This window comes from Manis pentadactyla, unplaced genomic scaffold (genome assembly GCF_030020395.1).
Source record: "Manis pentadactyla isolate mManPen7 unplaced genomic scaffold, mManPen7.hap1 scaffold_591, whole genome shotgun sequence".
Classification (NCBI taxonomy): domain Eukaryota; kingdom Metazoa; phylum Chordata; class Mammalia; order Pholidota; family Manidae; genus Manis; species Manis pentadactyla.
In genome coordinates this window covers 28,003-44,853 of record NW_026644978.1, presented here as the reverse complement: position 1 = coordinate 44,853, position 16,851 = coordinate 28,003, and the positions used below count along the sequence as shown (strand labels likewise).

The 16,851-nt window shown below is 39.1% G+C and overlaps 1 pseudogene; it reads right to left on the bottom strand.

The window, feature by feature from the left end:
* Positions 1-6: 6 nt before the first annotated feature.
* On the bottom strand, positions 7-12,138 carry LOC130682463 (serine protease inhibitor Kazal-type 5-like; annotated as a pseudogene).
* Positions 12,139-16,851: the final 4,713 nt, after the last annotated feature.

Below are 16,851 nucleotides of genomic sequence, written 5' to 3'. Positions count from 1 at the left end.
TTTGAAGCAAAAGATTAGCATCTTTATTATCCTAAAACTGGAGTAGCATTCAAGATTCTGAGGATGAGCAGTAAAACAGTTATCTTCGTAGCTTCTAAGAAATAACCTTTGCATAGTTTGAGGGCTTGGCACTTGATGTTTCTTCATTCTTTTTTCTTTCGTTAACTTCTCGCTCACTGCAGAATAAAAAAAGCATAGGGTATTTTTTTCTAGGGTTACCATTGAATTTGTTTAACCACGTATTTCTCCAATTCTAAACATTAGCAAATCTAACACAATTTTCTCATATCCAAAAATTATCTAAAATGCTCTTTATACTAACGAGTACTGACTATTGGAATTTTCATTAATACTTTCCTGGCAATGCTATCAACTTTCGTAAATTCAGTGATTATACTGTCATACAAAATTGTATGAACCTATAAGACCGATTTCTTTTTTCCTTGATCAAACTTACGGCTGTCATATAGAGAGTTGCTTCATTTCTTTTTATTTTTCCTATTAAATTATAACTAAACTCTCCAGTATTGATTGTTTTCTATATAGTTATAGGACGTGAAGGCTTGGATACATTTTTTAAAATGCTATCTCCTTGCATCCCTACGAAAACTGTCCTGTATAGCTATCATGTCCTTTATATACAGGAGGAACTAAGACACTGTGAAGTGAACTGGCCTGTCCCATGCTCCTTAGTTCATAAGCTTCCCCTTTGCATGTCCTGATTCTATCACTGTACAATAGCTTGCGATCTCTTTCCCAGATGCTCCAAACATCATTGTTTTTCATCATCAAAATAAAAATTTCTTTGAAAGTGCTTTGGAAAGTCACTGCCAACTTCTAAAGTGAAGAGCAATTGTTCTATTTTTAATGTGTGATGTCAAGTGCGTAAGTTTTCGATTAAGAGGAAGTGTTTTTTTGCAAACAGGCACAACATATCAAACGAAGCCATAAACCTCTTCACGTACAACATGCTCTGACACGTGGCACACTTGTTGGGGTGCATCTTGTCATATGGACCTCGAACAGGATCATAGTCTGCAGTGCACACCAGCTTTCAGTTTCTCACCATGTCCCGGAATTCATGGCACTGATCCTGCAGGTAGGAGTAAAAAAAAAAAAGATGTTACTATGATAATCTGATCGTTACAACTGAATATAAAATTGCTTGGTTAGATACAAACTCAGACACTTGAGGGGAAAATAAAAACCTAGGGAAAATTACATCTTAGAGATGAATACGTTTTAAAGGCACCCTAATTCAATATCTGCTTAGGAAGTGGGAATCCTCTGCATAGAATCCCAGGCAAATAATTGTCTTGCCCCCATAGAATTTTACTACCATCTAAGGCAGTCTGCACAATGTTTAGACGATGTTCACTAAGCTGAGCACCAAATCCGTCTCCCTACAATTTTGATCATTGTTCCACACATAAAAAGCTCTGGAATGAACTAAAAGATGCTCTTTTAGCTGACACAAACATGTCAACACACTTTCAGCTTTGTTCCTCAAGAATGAAAATTAAAAAAAGTTTCTTTATCAAGTTTGTCTTTTAACAGTCACTGTGTTGTGTCTCTAATGGATTTCCTTTGGTTGTTATTTTTAAAAACCTCTAAGATAAACACTCATTATCCCCTTTTGCAAATGGGAAAACATAAGTCTCAGAGAGATTAAGCAATTAACATCAATTCTGGATTGTGATCAGAAATCTGCTAACAACCAGGCTATCCTTCTTGTCTTCTTTGCTTTTACCTGGCAGAGAATAAAATTCCTATACATTTGTAAGAAGATAGAGCTGCCTTTTTGTTCCCTGAAAAATAAGAAGGACTTACTTACACATATATAGAGAGTATTTTTTTTGTTTGAAATTTCTAAAAACAGAATTTTTTAAGTGAAAAAATTTGATCCAGATTAGCCTGGAGAGATCATTTGGAGTTGTACAATAAAGTTTTTTCTCAAAGCTGTTCACCTACCAAAATGTTTATCACATTCATTTTTTTTAATGATAATTATTATTAATTTTTCATCTATTTTGGTCAGTATGGACCTAATGAAAAGGTGGCTTATTATGGGAAGACCTTTCTGGGGAAATTTCTCTAATTCACTTTTTTAACTGGAGTCCAGGGACGGATTAGAAAAGATTATGCTGCGTCATATTCTATCTATTAGTGTTGTAAAGCATTGGACATTATTTTTAAAGCCCCAAAATGAACACAAGGCGGCAATGGAATGCCAACTCAAGAACTTATCATCTAGGTAAGTTTTTGATACTTTCTTTTTTTTAATTTTGGTATCTAATTGCTTGATGATATGTTTTAACACTTCAGAAAAGAAATTCACTTCGGAGCAACGACAATTTGACCGTCGTCACGGGGCGCACGGACACGTGGGGACTGAAGGAGGGTCCCTCTCGGGACGCTGAAGAGCGTGCTGCCTCTATCACATCAGGCCGGGCCTCTCTTGTTTACCGCTGTGTCCACAATGACTGGAACAGACTCCGTAAGTATCTGTTGAATGAATTAACTTTATGACCAGCCGTCCAGATCTCAGTATCACCTGTCAAACACGCACCCGTCAAAACCTGCTTTTCGTTGTTCTTCTCTCCTGTGCTTCCCGTGTTCTCCTTGTCTTTCTTTTTTCTTTCGGCTGCTTCTCTTTCCCTTGAAGAAAAAAGTGTAAAGAAACAATGCTACCAAAGGGAACAGACACTCATCAGTTACTAGATCTGCTTTAAAAACGTGTTGTTTTCTCAAACTGATGAGAAATGATTATTACTACTTTAAGACTCACAATTCAAGGGCCATTTTTGGAAACTACTCACAGCTGTTCCTTACACATAGTGCACTTACTGCCACATGTCCTGCAGTCTGGACCATGGACAGAGTCACTTTCTCAGGTGCAGATAAGTCGACCATTTTTCATTTGGCTTCTAAACTCATCACATATATCCTGAAAAGAAGGCAAGGTTATATAGGAAATGGCTGTTTTCACAGAGTTACTTGATTTGGCTTAAACATCTGAAGATTTTGACTCAAGTGAGGCAACCACTTAACCTTGCTTTGGAGGCAGTTTAATGACCCACAAAGATGTCCACATTCAAATTCCTGGAAACTGTAAATATGTTGCCTTATATGGCAAGGAGGAATTGAGGTTGAAGATGGAATTAAGATGGCTAATCAGCTGACTCTAAAATGGAGAGATTGTCCTAAGTCATCTAGGGAGACCCAAAGTAATTACAATGGTTCTTATGAGTGAAAGAGGGAGGCAAGAAAATAAGTGTCAGAACGATGCAGCATAAAAACGATTCCATCTCCCCAAGCTGACTTCAAAGACAGCCACAAGCCAAGGATTACAGGCAGCATCTAGCAGTTAGAAAAAGGCCAAGAAGACCCTCCTCCAGAGCCTCCACCAAAGAATACAGCCCTACTGACATCTTGGTCTCAACACAGATCCATTCAGGACTTCTGAACCCAGCGACATATGGTAATAAGTTTGTGCTGTTTTAACCCCACTTTTGGTAGTGATTTGTTGTAGCAGCTGAATCTCATTTTCCCCATCTATAATATAAGGTCAGAAAAAGTATTCGAGCAGGCTCAGAGACTTAAACAAACTACTATTTTTTAAAGTGCTTTGTAAAGTGTTAGAGTGGAAGCTTTCCATTTGGCGTTAAATTTCTATACTGAGCAAGTTACCAGTGATATTCACGTGAATGACGGCTTCCCACCTACTAAGGGCAAGATCACGGGTTGGCAACACTGACACCTCTTTCCATATATTTGATAGATAAGTGTTGACTTACAGGAAGACCATTCTTGCCAAATTAAGGTAATGACTCACCTTTCCTGAGTTGCTTCAGTCCCATTTGATCTGTTGCCGGGATGCTTATTTTTTTCCTTTGCTTCTATTTGCCTAGAAGAGAAAAGAGCCAATAGTCATCTTGTTTACATATACTCAGGTTCAGAAGGAGCTTCGGAGGGTGTGGGCAATAAGCCACTTCCTTCACAGAGAATCGCTCTGCATAGCCCCAAGATGGACAGGCAGCTCAGTTATTATTAAGAAGATCCCTCATCACAGGTAGATACTCTAAGGAAATCAACTCAAGCAATTTCAGAGTCTCCTTTATTTGTGTCCAAATTTATCTCCCTATAACGTCCATCCTTTTGTCTTATTTCACACTTTCAGGCCAACACAGAACAAGCCTGCTGAATCCATGACCTCCAGGCATTAAGGCTTCAGACATTTGAAGGCAAGTTTTGGGTCTCCAGGTCCAGCTTCCCACAGCTCTCTCACTTTCCATCAGAAGCTGTGGTTTTGGAACTCCAGCGGAACACTTACCCCTCACCCTGCTAAGTGTAGTTACCATTGGTCACCACACAAACATTTTACGATATCAGGAGCTTTATTCCCTATGCTGTACTTCCATACATACAAGGAACTCACCATTCTAGTTCCTTCATTTGTAGGTCAACCCATTATATTATTTCTTAAAGTATGGAGCCCAATTTTGATTGAAATCCCATGACTTTATATTTCTTTGAATCTTCAGGATATATTTTACCACCCCTTACCTATTTCTTACACGTGCAAAGGGAACTCCCTAAAAAGAATATTCATATTTCATATATATATACATATAACACACACACATGCATATGTATATATTCATGTTACATACACTCATACGCATGCTTGTTTTGGTACCAAGTGAAACTTTGGAAGAGAAATATTTTGTATACAATTTGCAGTATTCGGATCTTGGGTCAACTGCACCAGAATCACCTGGACTCCTTGTTAAAAATCAGATTACTGAGTTCCAATCTAGATGATGTCAATTAAACTGTCAGGATGGTCAGTGAATCTGAATTTTATAAAACCTCACAGGTGATTCTTACTGCACATGGAAGCTTAGGAGCACTGACACAAATCCTTTATCAGAAAGGGAAGAGATTTAAAAAGGAAAACAAAATATGATCCTAAGATACTTTTTAGATCACCTTCCTCAAGGGCAGGTGATCTAGAAAGTATCTTAGGATCATATTTCACTTGGTACCAAAACAAGCATGTGTATGACTGTATGTAACATGAATATATATATATGCATGTGTGTGTGTGTTATGCATATATATATATGAAATATAAATATTCTTTTTAGGGAGCTCCCTTTGCACATGTAAGAAATAGGTAAGTGGTGGTAAAATATATCCTGAAGATTCAAAGAAATATAAAGTCATGGATTTTTAATCAAGTACCTTTGGGAAAAGAAGGTATCCGTAATGATTCAGATTGCTGGTATTCTAGTTACAGTCATGGCTATGCTCAAAAACCTCCAGTGGCCTCTGATCACACAAAGAATAAAATTCAAAGTTCTTCTCTTGGCCTAAAAAGACTTATATGATCTTTCCAAACTCATTTCCTGAAATTCCCATGCAATAATCTTGAGACACAATGACCTCCTTTGTTTCTCTTTTTTTATTGAAATACAGTTGACATACAATAAATATATGTTAGTTTCAGGTATACAATGCAACGATTCAACAATTATATGCACTATAAAATGCTCACCGTGATAGGTGTAGTTACCATCTGTCACCACACAAAGGTATGACCATACTGACTCTCCCCATGATTTATTTAATTTCTATAACCAGCAGTTTGTACCTCTTTATCCCCTTCACCTGTTTCACCCTCATCCCTGTCCCCACTTCCTCTACGGCAATCCTTTCTGTTTCTTGAGCTTGCTAAATTCTTCTTTTTCAAACATTTTTTATTGACATACAGCTTATATATAATATTATATTATATTGGTTTCAGATAAATGACTTAGTTATTTATCAATTATATACATTATTAAATGCTAACCATGATAAGTGTAGTTACCATTGGTCACCACATAAAAATTTTACAATATTAGGAACTTTATTCCCTATGCTGTACTTCCAAGCCTATGACTGAATTATTCTATGGTTTGAGGTTTGTACCGCTTTATCCCCTCCGCCTGTTTCAGCCATCCCCTTACTCCTACGGTAACCGAATGTCCATTCTCTTTGTTTACGAGTCTGTTTCTGTGTTTTTTTAATTGTACATTTTTGTCCATGTGCTCTTGAAAAGAATGTATATTCTACTGTTTTTGTATGTAACATTCTTAATATATTTGAATACAGTTGCATGTCATCTGTCACTCAAATCCACTGTTTAGTTATTGGTTTTCTGTCTGAATGACCTATCCACATTATGTAAGTGGGGCATTAAAGTCCTATACTATTATTATTTTACTGTCAATCTCTCCTTTTATGTCTGTTAATATTTGCTTCATATACTCAGGAGCTCCACTGTTGGGTGCATAAATAGTTATAATTGTTACAGCTTCCTGCTGGATTGTGCCCTTAATCACTATGTCATGTAGCTTCTTTGTCTCTTGTTGCAGCCCTTGTTTTAAAGTCTATCTTGTCTGACAGAAGTATAGCTACTGCAGCTTTTTTCTTTTTCCTATTTTCATGGAATATCTTTTTCCATCCCTTCAGTTTCAGTATTTAGATTTAAAGTTAATCTCTTTTGGCAGCAAACAGATGGGTCTTGTTTTTTATCCACTCGGTCACCCTATGTATTTTGATTGGGGCATTTAGTCATTTACATTTAGAGTACTTATTGATAGGTATGTAGTTATTGCCATTTTGTCAAATGTTTCACGGTTGTCTTGTTCCTCTCTTACCCTCTTTTTCTCTTGCTCTCCCCTTGTGTATTGCGACTTTCTTAAGTGTTACATTTAAATTTGTTTTTCCATTTTCTGTGTATCCATTATAGGTTTCTGGCTTGTGGTTACAATGGGGTTCTTAGAGGATATCCTACACACATAGCAATCAATGGTAAGTTGATGGTTACTTAAGTTCCAATGTATTATTACAATACATTTTTTACTCCCCCTCCTCCTTCTTTTACACCTTTTTATTTAGTGACTCCCTTAACTAACTTTTAAAATGTAATTGATTACATTACTTTGGTCTTGACCTTCATACTAGCTTTTAAGGGACTGATCTACTATCACTGATACACATTTGTTTTTACCTGTGAAATTTTCATTTTCAGATTTTTCTTGCTTCTAGTTAGGGTCTTGTTTTCCTCTTAAAGAAGACCCTTTAACATTTCTTGTAAGGACAGTTCAGTGGTGGTGAACTCTTAAAGTTATTTTGATCTGTGAAGCTCTTTATCTCCCCTTCCATCCTGAATGATAACCTTGCTGGGTGGAGTATTCTTGGTTGTAGGTTTTTCTCTTTCAGAACTTTGAATATATCGTGCCACTCTCCTAGAGTTTCTGCTGGGAAATCAGCTAATTGTCTTATGGGGTTTCCCCTGTATGTAACCCGTTGCTTTTCTTTTGCTGTTTTTAAGATTTTCTCATATTTTCTGATCTTTGATACTTCAATCATGATGTGTCCTGGTGTGGGCCTACCTGGGGTTAGCTTGATTAGGGCTCTCTCTGCTACCTACACCTGGATGTCTGTTCCTTTCTCTGGTTTAGGGAAGTTTTCAGCTATTATTTCTTCCAATAAGTTTTCTACTCCTTTTACTCTTTTCTTATGGGACTCTTATAATGCAAATGTTTAGATGTTTGATATTGTCCCAAAGCTCTCTTCACTTATCCTCATTTCCTTTTTTTCTTTCTTATTTCTGTTCAGCTTGAGTACTTCCTATCACTGCCTTCCAAGGTGCTGACCTGCTCTTCGGGACCCTCCAGTCTGCTGCTGATTCCCGCTCATGTATTTGTCATTTTTTTATTGTGCTTGTTGCATTCTTCATCTCTGATTGGTTTGTTTTCGATTTTCTCTCTCTCTGTAGAGGTTGTCACTGAGTTCCTCCACTCTTCTCTCAAGTCTGGTGAGTTTCTTCATAATCATTAACTTGAACCTTTGTCTGATAGATTGCTTAACTCTTGTTTCATTTGGTTCTTTTCCTTAGTTTTGTCATGTTGTTTTGTTTAAGTATATCCCTCTGTCTCCTCATTTCGTTTGACTTTCTGTGCTTGACTTTATCAGTTAGGAGAAAGAGCTACGTCTCCCAGTCTTGAAGGATCGGCCTTGGGTAAGGAAGGTCCCTAGGTAGACTGTGTGCGCCTGGTAGTTTGGGCTAGCTTACTGAAGGCTGGAGTGTGTGAGTCAGGGTGTCTGGTGTCAGGGCCCTCATGGCATGGCTGCACGGGGGCACATTTGGAAGGGCTCAACTGAAGGGGTTCCTGAGTGGATACTGATGTGCTCCACACTGGAAGGAGGCAGTGGGCCCAGCCCCTCCTCTGAAGCTACCGGCTCCATGCTCTGTTTCAAGAGAAACAAAATGTGGCTAACACGATTATTGTTGCCCCTACCCTCATTATAAAAATGAGGAGACTGAAGTCTAGGGAAGTGAAAAAACCTGTCCAAAAACATGGAGCTGACATAGCCATGTGATGTTAAAAGCCTAGCACTGCCCTACTGTGCTATCTTACTTCTATTAAAGAATTTTTTATAACGTGAATGAATACCAGGCTAGCATTCATAACTGGATTCTAGGTTCGCTCGGAAGTTCACTCCTTCATGAGACCTTGAACTGAAAAAAAAACTTCAGTTTCTCACATGTGTAAAATGCAGCACTTGGATTGGTTAGATTTTCTCACATGAGCTATACTACTACTAGATTGTAGGTTTTTACAAGGAGAGAGGTGATGAGTGTGTGCGTGTTTGTGGAGAAGCATTAAATGCTTACTCAATGCACGTGAATTAAATGCCACCATTAATAGCATTGTGATATATGCATCAAATTTTAGAACTGTGAGTACTCATCAAGGTCACCTAGGAAACTACCTCTATATACAGATGACACCAACAGTGGTTGTTACTTGTCCCAGTAACGCAAATCAAGAGTGGTTGAGTTGGATCATAAAGCACTCCAATTGAACACCATTCACCAAGGGAAAATGAATTGAAGGAACACACCCCAGATTATACAATAAATGTGTCCCATACAGTTGACAAAAGCAACCCTCTAAAACTATTCTGGTCAACTATTCCAAATGATCATCTTCAACTCTCCCTAGGATTTGTTCAAGGCATAAAGAGCAATTATCTACTATCTAGCACTTACAGGTCACAGCAATATGATAGACAATAGAGTAGGAATCAACCACTTATTAACTGTCCTTGCTAGGGTTCATTTTAACTTAGGGGATGTAAGAGAAAGAGACAATATTTGGGAATTAACAAAAAGAATAATATTCATGGAGGGAGCCACAAGCAGATGAGAAATAGCCGTTCATTCAGGAGTACCGTGTAGCTATCTTTTAGACTTGCCAGTTGAAAGAGGTACTTATAGTATCTGTTGACACATGAGGCACTTATTCTTACATGTTTTTCCGTCAGCATCATGTACAGGATCTCTCTCCCGAGTACAGCTGAGTTTCCAATTTTGCATTTTTTTCCCCCAATACTCAGCACACTGGTCCTGAAAAGAGAGAAGGGAGCAGGCCTTGTGGGTTACCTGGTTTGTTGTATTTTTATTAAGTTTGGTAAACAATTTGAGTAAGAAAAGTTCTTGTCTAACATCTAGGATTGCTATCTACAGATACAGAGGGGCTGGAATCTTCCATATTCTAAGAGGTCAGTTGTCATAGGTAATAATGTTGCTCTTCAGAATCTACAAAGGAAATAAAACTGGCTGGGATTTAATAGCATAAATCAAGGGTCAGCAAACTAGAGCCTACAAGATTAATCTGTCCTGTTGCCTATTTTTATATGTAACATTTTATATATGAACTTTGAAACACAGCCACACTCATTCGTTTAGATATTATTTATGGCTGCTTTCCCATAATAATGGCAGAGTTGAATAGTTGCAACAGAGACCATACGACCCACAATGCCTAACCTATTTGCTATTTGGCCTCTTACAGAAAAAAGAAATTGCTGGCCTCTGGTGTAGAGAGAAGGGAGAAAGAAATGCTGGGAAAAAGCACAAGGACGCAAAATGCCAAGGAAAGTAGCTTAAGTGAGAACTTAGCGTACTAAAGGAGAAAAGATAGAAAAATAAAAAGGCCAGAATATATCAAAGATAAGGATTGAGCCTGTGTCAGAGCTGGAAGTAAAGAGGCGGTTTTGATATCCCAAGGTTGTTAGAAGAGAAATAAGGAGGTTGTGATCTTATGCAGTTGTGTTAACTTGCATGCAGAGTGGGCTTGTGCAAGATCTTCGTGCTGACACTTAAACATGTCTTAAACACACCCTACATTATTCCATGTCAGTCCTCTAAGAGTACTGCCAAATAAGGGAAACGAGAGTTCAGTGAAATGAAGTAATTTACTCAATTTCACACATCCTAAGAGGCAGGGACAGGAATCGTACCCAAAGCTATCTGACTACAAAACCTATGCTATTTCACCATGTGATGCTTCTGCACATCTATAGAAAATGAACCTCATTCTGGGAAAGGGAATAATCAAAGAAACTGAAGAGCACGAGGTGCTGATAGGAAACATCTGCCCTCTTATACCACTCCGTATCATGGCTCATAGGTGATATACGCATTAATTTCATACAATGTAGGCTAATTGTTCTCCAGAACAGCTACATAGGTCAATACTTCATTTTATGTCATAAAGGTTCTCTTTTTTACCCATATCCTTACTATCATTTGTATAGGTTGATCTAATTTTTACCAACTTGGTATGTGTAAAAGATCTAATTTTGGGCTTGGGTTTTTCCAAAAGCTGACAAGGCTGAGAATATCTTGGGAAATGTGCCTACCGTTTAGCGGCTGCCAAGAGGCCGAGCCCATGTGGGGGGAACAGCGTGAGGCAGAACCTACTGGAGGTAAAGAAGGCTGAAGCTGGCTGGATCATGGCCTGGCTCTAGAGCAGCAAATACATACTGCCCCTCAGGGAGGAGGCAGTCAGTGGGAAGTTGGAAGTAGAATGGAGCTAACTGGAGTTCAAACCCTGTGCACAGCCCTTTCATTTCCAGGAGACTGGGGCCTAGAACAGATGCCAGGGAATGAAGCGTTCATGCTCGACAAGCACAGGATTCATAATGAGGGCCATGGGATGTAAAGCCAGTGGCTTCCTCTTTCCCTGAAGGCTCTGGGGAAGTGACGGGGGAAAGAGTTGCAAGAGACAATGGGTTGTTGAAATGCCTGTCCCCTACAGTGGGGAAAATTCAATAAATGTTGGGGCTGTATGGAATCACAAGGTGTTTGCAAACCCAATATACACATACACCTCACATATAACTTACATGTGTACATAAGTTATATGGTACTGCTAAGATAGGACACTTAACCATGTTCTATAGGGCAGGCATGGGTCTAAGCCTATTTCTCTCAGGGAATGCCTTATCCTCACACTGGGGGAGATTTAGTAATGTGGTTACCCTAGATACATACAGTAATTGTCTTTTGTTTAATCCACATTATTGGTTCTCAAGTTTTGATATGAAGTGCAAGATAAAAATTCAAGTTGATGGTAGAGTTTGTATTGGGTAAAAGGGATCCCCCCCCTCATCAGTGGTCTGCTCCGATGCACGTGTCAGAACGCGATGGAACCCTGTCTGACTTACGTCATAATGGCCCTACTGGTGTACTGTACTTAAGCACGGCCCAGGCCAGTCAGTCAGAGAGTGAGTGAGGAGACAGCCAATTCAGTTGTCTGCTGTTCTTGAATATACTGGCCTGCTTCTTGGCTGTCATCACTTGAACCTCTGGCAGCAGAGTTCCAGGGAGGAAGGCACCTGAGCCATGAAGCACAAATGAAAAAGGAAACATCTTGAAACCGTATGTTCCCCAAAAGTGGCCAGGATGTCAAGAGATGTGTGTCAGTGATATTCTCTGAGCACTGGGGAACTAGAAACTGTCTTCTAAAGAGAAAAGGAGCAAAGATTCCTACTTATGGGAGAGAAAGGGCAGGAAGGTGGGAGGGAAGAAAAGGTGTGGGTGCACTGGTCTTTCCAAGGGATCAGATAATCTGGGGGTCAAGAGAAGGTTCCTGTGATTAGGTCCTTGTCTCTGTGGCTCAGGACCTGTGTTCCCTACATCATGTCGCTCTGGGTTACTGTATCACCGATGTAGTGATTGAGTAGTATAATGTTGATTTTGTATCCTGCAACTTTGCTGTATTCTGATATCAGTTCTAGTCGTTTTGGGGTAGAGTCTTTAGGGTTTTTTATGTACAGTATCATGTCATCTGCAAATAGTGACAGTTTAACTTTTTCTTTACCAATCTGGATTCCTTGTATTTTTTTGTTTTTTCTGATTGCTGTGGCTACGACTGCCTGTACTATGTTAAATAACAGTGGGGAGAGTGGGCATCCCTGTCTAGTTCCCGATCTCAGAGGATACAAAATCAACACACAGAAATCTGTGGCTTTCCTGTACACTAACAATGAACCAACAGAAAGAGAAATCAGGAAAACAACTCCATTCACAACTGCATCAAAAAAAAATAAAATACCTAGGAATAAACTATACTCTGAAAACTACAAGTCACTCTTAAGAGAAATTAAACGGGACACTAACAGATGGAAACGTAGATGCAAACGTATATACTTGTGGCTAGGAAGAATTAATATCATCAAAATGGCCATCCTGCCCTAAGCAATATACAGATTTGATGCAATCCCTATGAAACTACCAGCAACATTCTTCAATGAACTGGAACAAATAATTCAAAAATTCATATGGAAACACCAAAGACCCTGAATAGCCAAAGCAATCCTGAGAAAGAAGAATAAAGTAGGGGGGATCTCACTCCCCAACTTCAAGCTCTATTATAAAGTCATAGTAATCAAGACAATTTGGTACTGGCACAAGAGCAGAGCCACAGACCAATGGAACAGACTAGAGAATCCAGACATTAACCCAGACATATATGGTCAATTAATATTTGATAAAGGAGCCATGGACATACAATGGGGAAATGACAGTCTCTTCAACAGATGGTGCTGGCAAAACTGGACAGCTACATGTAGGAGAATGAAACTGGACCATTGTCTAACCCCATATACAAAAGTAAACTCAAAATGGATCAAAGACCTGAATGTAAGCCATGAAACCATTAAACTCTTGGAAGAAAACTTAGGCAAAAACCTCTTAGACATAAGCATGAGTGACCTCTTCTTGAACATATCTCCCCGGGCAAGGAAAACAACAGCAAAAATGAAGAAGTGGGACTATATTAAGCTGAAAAGCTTCTGTACAGCAAAAGACACCATCAATAGAACAAAAAGGAACCCTACAGTATCGGAGAATATATTTGAAAATGACAGATCTGATAAAGGCCTGACGTCCAGAATATATAAAGAGCTCACACGCCTCAACAAACAAAAAACAAATAACCCAATTTAAAAATGGGCAGAGGAACTGAACAGACGGTTTTCCAAAAAAGAAACATAGATGGCCAACAGACACATGAAAAGATGCTCCACATCGCTAATTATCAGAGAAATGCAAATTAAAACTACAATGAGGTATCACCTCACACCAGTAAGGATGGCTGCCATCCACAAGACAAACAACAACAAATGTTGGCGAGGCTGTGGAAAAAGGGGAACCCTCCTACACTGCTGGTGGGAATGTCAATTAGTTCAACCATTGTGGAAAGCAGTATGGAGGTACATCAAAATGCTCAAAACAGACTTACCATTTGACCCAGGAATTGCACTCCTAGGAATTTACCCTAAGAATGCAGCAATCAAGTATGAGAAAGACCAGTGCACCCCTATGTTTATCGCAGCACTACTTACAATAGCCAAGAATTGGAAGCAACCTAAATGTCCATCGATAAATGAATGGATAAAGAAGAGGTGGTACACATACACAATGGAATACTACTCAGCCATAAGAAAAGGGCAAATCCTACCATCTGCAGCAACATGGATGGAGCTGGAGGGTATTATGCTCAGTGAAACAAGCCAAGCGGAGAAAGAGAAATACCAAATGATTTCACTTATCTGTGGAATATAAGAACAAAGGAAAAACTGAAGGAACAAAACAGCAGCAGAATCACAGAACTCAAGAATGGACTAAGAGGTATCAAAGGGAAAGGGACTGGGGAAGATGGGTGGGTAGGGAGGGATAAGGGGGGGAGAAGTAGGGGGGTACTAAGATTAGCATGCATGGGGTGGTAGGAGAAAAGGGAGGGCTGTACAACACAGAGAAGGCAAGTAGTGATTCTACAACATTTTGCTATGCTGATGGACAGTGACTGTAAAGGGGTTTATAGGGAGTACCTGGTATAGGGGAGAGCCTAGTAAACATCATATTCGTCATGCAAGTGTAGATTAGTGATACCAAAAAAAAAAAAAAAGGGCAGTTCCTGTGTGGTAACCTCCAATGAGTTCTACACAAGAGTATAAAGGGCATATAAAAGTGTAGGCAAAGGGTGTGTCTGTGTTTATACAGAGGATCAAAGCCTAATTGGGCTACCCCGAAAATGAACTAAGATACGATATGAAAAAGAACTTCCAACATCTGCACTCTCTGGAAGACTCATGCCAGATGATCATCAAAAAATCCCAACAAAGATCCACGCGCTGCTACAGCTGTAGATGCACTCGTCCCACCAGTTCCTGGACTTGCCATGGGAATGAAGGAGGAGATAACTAAGCTGACCTGTGCATACAGTAAAACAACAAATTTGACTGGATCTATACTGTTGGAACTCAACCAAGAATTTGGAGAAGTGCAAATTGTAGCGCTCCAAAATCTTACAACTACAGACTATTTGCTGCTACAAGAACATAAGGGATGTGAACATTCCTCAGGAATGGGTTGTTTTGATTTGTCTGATTTCTCTCAGACTGTTCAAGTTCAGTTGGACAATATCCACCATATCATAGATAAGTTTTCACAAATGCCTAAGGTGCCTAACTGGTTTTCTTGGTTTCACTGGAGATGGCTGGTAATTACAGGTATGCTTTGGTTATGTAACTATACTCCTATTACGTTAATGTGTGTGTGCAATTTTAGTAGCTTAAAACTTATACATGCTGAAGTTACTCTACAAGAAGATATGTCAAAGAAATAATCAATCTTCCCATGTTTTTTTCCGCCTGCTACTTCTATAGCTTTTCTTCTTCCTTCCTAATTACAACCCTTAAATAGAATTTGTGCCTCATATCAAATTTACCAAGTATCATAATTCTTCCAAGTGGTAAAGATACCTCAAGACAAATGCTGGGCATAGAAGCTACAGGGCATAAATATGCAAAGAAGTAAGAAGCTAACCATTTCAAACAATAAGGCTTCTCTCTCACTTACCAACTTTACATTTCCCTGTATGGCCCCGGAAGATGACTGGTTAGCCAGAGACGGGTAAGATTCCTCAAGGGAGGAACAACCTAAGACAGGCACAGTCGCAGGGGCGTCATCAGGTGAGAAATTGGGGATCAACAGAGGTGAGGCTTAGAACCTCACCCCCCCTGTTCTGAGAGAAATCTTCTGCATATGTGGATGTTTTATGGCCCTTGTCTAGCTTGGATTAACACATAGTCTACAGGCACACACCTGATCATCTACATTTGCTCTCTTACAACACTAAACTATGTTTTCTACCTTTATCTTGTATCTACCTACCACTTCAGCATTTTATTAAAAATAATAATAATCAAGAGAGAAAGGTGGTATCCACAAATAAATCAAGTATAAAAATCAAATGTGTATTCATATTTGAACTGACTGTTTATAGTTCATAATGCATGAGCAAAACCGAAGGTTTCTGTGATGGCTGCCCTTGTACTGTTCACCATGTAAGAACTTATTCACTATGTAAGAATTTGTTCTCCATGTAAGAATTTGTTTGTTATGCCTCAGAAGACTGGAGACTGATGAAAATTAGGCTTGGGGTGGATTAATGATTGTGCATTGAGCATTGACTCCCCTATACAGAATTTTATTGTTGTTAACAACCATTTGATCAATAAGTTTGAGAGATGCCCTCACAAAAAAAAAAAAAAAGTACACACTTCCAATGGTAAAATAATAAGTAACCGGGATGTAATGAATATAGTCAAGATATTGTAACAGCTTGGTACAGAGATAGCTGGTACCTAGAATTGTCATGTATATAAATGTTGAATCACTATGTTGTACACCTGAAACTAATGTAATGTAATAATGTGTGTCAACTACCCTTCAATAAAAAATAATTATCTACAAAAAAACAAAAAAGATTAATAAGTTCTGGGGACCTAATATACAGCCTAGTGATTATAGCTAATAATACTGTATGATATACATGAAAGTTGGTGAAGAGATCTTCGAGGTTCCACCCTCCGCCTCACCCTGAACCTTTCTGCGCAGGTCCTAGAAATGCAAGGAAACACCAAACAGCACGTCACAGAGCTCCTCGTCTCCCTCGCCGCTCCCTCCCATCCTTCATTTCCCTCGTTCTCCATGTGGGGTGCACTCTTGACCAAAGGGCAGTCCACAAGAACCTAACTCTATAAATGTGATAATCATTATTAAGGACTGAATACAGACATGTTCTTTGCAGTCTTGAAAAGCAGACAGGAAAGGCAGCATCATGCACACACACTATCGATTCACTGACACTGAGAAAACCATCTGCAGAAAACAGAAAAAGACATCAAGGAAAGAAGCTACAGGGCATGCTTTGGTTTAATTTATTACCTGAATCATTAAAATCAACGTCACCAAGCTACCTGAAGCCTCACTCCACGTGTAGTGTCAGAGATAAGCAAGCATGCACTTGCGCTGGTAAAGAATTTTACTATTTGTCAACTCACATTGCTTCCGAGGAGAGATTAAAATGATGATTGACACACACAGGAGGAGAATTCTCTACAAAACTGAGAAACACAATTAGAGTCAAATCCAGAAAA